We start from the raw sequence: 2,691 nt of genomic DNA, 5'->3' as shown, positions 1-2,691 counted from the left end.
GCTGGGTCCCAGACAGCACAGGGGGCACCACGGCTCGCAAACCTGCTCCCGGGGGTTCTGCGCCCGGATCTCCTGACCCCGACCCCGCCACACCCACACAAACACTGCGTGGGCCGCTCCCCGTCCAGCCTCCTCCACGCCCTCGGCGGCCGGGTTGCCGAGAGACTGGGGAGTCCCACGGTCTCGCGGACCGCGTTCCGGGGCTCAGAGCAGTAGAAGCCGCCGCGCCCCTGGCACGACGCTCGGCGTTTGCATTGTTTTCCACGGAGACCTGAGAGGGGCCGGGAGGGGTGGAGGGAGAGGTGTCGGAGGTTTAGGGTTACAGTCGCGCACCAGCGCCTCCTATGGGCGAGAGAGAAGCGCGGCGTAGGCAGCGGCTAACCGGGAAGGCCCGGGCGAGTGGAGGCTCTGCCTCCTCAGCTTTCAAGTGTGGCCGCCTTTAGTGCCCACCTTCCCGACGCTCGCCTTTGCCTCGGCTGCCCCCGCGCAACCCGCGTCCGTCTGCACCTCTCGATCCCCTTTCGCGAGGGAGGGAAGCAAGGAAGGATAACGTTGTAGAAGATAGGGAAGGAGGCGCGCCAAGTCCGAGGTTCCCTTTTGTCCCCTCTTACCATCCACTTTCCCAACTCATCCCTGGTTCACCGTTCGGTTTAAAACAAAAGGAAATGTCGCTCTGCTGTGATTCCAGTGCGGCCAGGAAGAGCAGTTTGTCCCGGACCCTGCATCCCCAGCTGGGCGCGACCTCACAACATCCCTGCGCCCCTTCGCTAGAGGTTGATGCTGGGGGCGGGGCGGACCCCCCGGGTGCAAAGGAGGCTTACAGCCGCACCTTTCGGTCACCTTTCCAGCTCTTGGCTCTTTCCCCAGAATCACCAGTTTAGTATTAGCACCGAGTAACTTGGTCTCAGCTCCCAGGAGGCCAGAAGGAGCCCCACCCACCGGGGTCTGCGGGAAGGCTCTGCCACCATGTCCCCAAGAAGTGAACCGCCCACGGCCCGTCCCCAGGAGGCACAAAATGGGCCCGCCTCGGCGCCAGACGCGTTTGCAGCTGGAAAGCCCAGCCCCCCAGCCCCTCCCCTGCGTCCCTCCCCACCTCCGCCCCGGGCAGAAAGCAGCTCCGGGGTCCAGAGCCGAGAGCCTGGGCTCTGCGTGCAGTCCCGATCTCAGGATGGGGGCAAGAACCGGGCAGCGGACACCAGCAACGACCTGCTCACCCTTGGCGCCCCCCCCACTCCCTCCCTCGTGAACAAGGTCCAGCTGTACTCGGGTCAGTCCAAAAGCAGGACTCTACAAGAACTCCAGAGCAGGACTGTCCAGGGCCTCATAGCAGGACTGAACAGGCCTCTCATCAACAGGATTATGGCAGAGGCTGAGAAAGAGGAACTGCACCGACTGGGTCCGTGAGGGCAAGATGGGGAGAGGGGTTATGTAAAAACCAGAGCCAGCAAGGCCGGGTCGCCCCTACGCCTCCTCCTGCGATCCAGGGTGCTCACAGGGATTTGGGGTAATCCTGCGAGATGAGCTACTAGGCATTGTGGTGCCCCATTTGCTCTCTTACTCCAAAAAGCTGCCCAGTAGTGATCGGGAGCCACCAAGGCAAAGTGAGTGGGTCCAAAACATTGAGCAATTCGGCCACGGAGCCAAAAAGCCATTTCCCACACCGCCCAGCCCGGGGCTTTTCCAGGCAGCTCGGCCTGGCTCGAGGCGGCCCAGATGTGATAGGGCCGTGCACGCTTCCTTCCTGGCCTAGGTTTTCCTCCCTTCCTCGGAGATGGACCAAGTGGCAAGTTCTTCTGGGCACTTTCCGCACATCCCGAGGCATTAGCGGGGCCGGGACAGCCTATGGCGAAATGGGCGCTCAGGCTGCAGAGAGGCCGACAGCAGACAGTTCAGCAATTTCTTTCCTGGCCAAGGCGCAATGTTGGGCAGCTAAGGCACACCTGGCCGGGAGGCCCTGGCTCCTCCCGCAGCGTACTCGGGTCAAGCCACACTCCTTTTCCCTGAGGGCTGGGCAACACCCTTTCCAAATAGAACCGCTGGGCCCAAGTTTCAAATCCAAGTAGACCCGTCCCGCTCCCCTGGTGCCACCGGGAGGAGTTAATCTCAAGTGAAAACCCCGATTTCTACAGGGATAGACGGTGTAGGAAGTTGGGGTGCGCTTACATGGTATCCAAGTGGCCAGGGAGGACAGCGCTGAGAGAGCAATAGAGAAAGGGGGCGACCAGGGAGGGTGAGGCAGCGCAGGCAGCCTGTGTGTGCCACGCACCCCACCGCGGACCGGAGCAAGGAGGGGAAGAGGGTCCAGGGCTCCTCCAGTCCCCGACGCGGTGAGGGCCACTGGCCCCTCACCTTTCTGTCTCACCTGCGGCCACGTCCGTCTCTTCAGAGGAGTCCCTAACTTCCTCACGAGAGGTCAGCCCCTCTCTAAGACCTCGCCTCTTTCCTGCTAGTCGCCAGGACTGAGCAGCCACAGCACAGCCTCCGCGGTTCGCCTCCTGGAGGAGGAGGCGAGGTGAGACGGCTGGGGGTGGGGACCACCGCGCACAGCTCGGGCCCCTTGGAGTGCAGCTCGAAATTCCTCAAATCCCAGTTGCTGGAATGCGAAGCCACGACGACTTCATCACTCGGGGCCAAATGTGTTTGTCATTACTCCAGATCACTCGCCCGCGCCGCCGCCGACGCCCCTCGGGA

General features: G+C 62.8%; 1 protein-coding gene across 3 annotated transcripts in view; it reads right to left on the bottom strand.

The window, feature by feature from the left end:
• Positions 1–2,691, bottom strand: part of Pdgfra (platelet derived growth factor receptor alpha) — a 53,234-nt gene that overhangs the window by 49,122 nt on the left and 1,421 nt on the right. The window contains exon 1 of one of the 3 annotated variants that reach the window (XM_010640266.3): positions 2,363–2,599. The exons of 1 other annotated variant lie outside the window; for it this stretch is intronic. The gene's annotated coding sequence lies outside the window, so the exon portion shown is untranslated. Of the gene's footprint in view, positions 1–829; positions 942–2,362; positions 2,600–2,691 lie in introns of those variants that run through there. One more of the 3 variants, XM_010640270.3, reaches the window with a different exon arrangement.

The sequence above is a fragment of the Fukomys damarensis genome, unplaced genomic scaffold, assembly GCF_012274545.1.
Source record: "Fukomys damarensis isolate Sample0158 unplaced genomic scaffold, DMR_v1.0_HiC HiC_scaffold_35, whole genome shotgun sequence".
Classification (NCBI taxonomy): Eukaryota; Metazoa; Chordata; class Mammalia; order Rodentia; family Bathyergidae; genus Fukomys; species Fukomys damarensis.
This window is presented reverse-complemented; position numbering and strand designations above follow the sequence as displayed.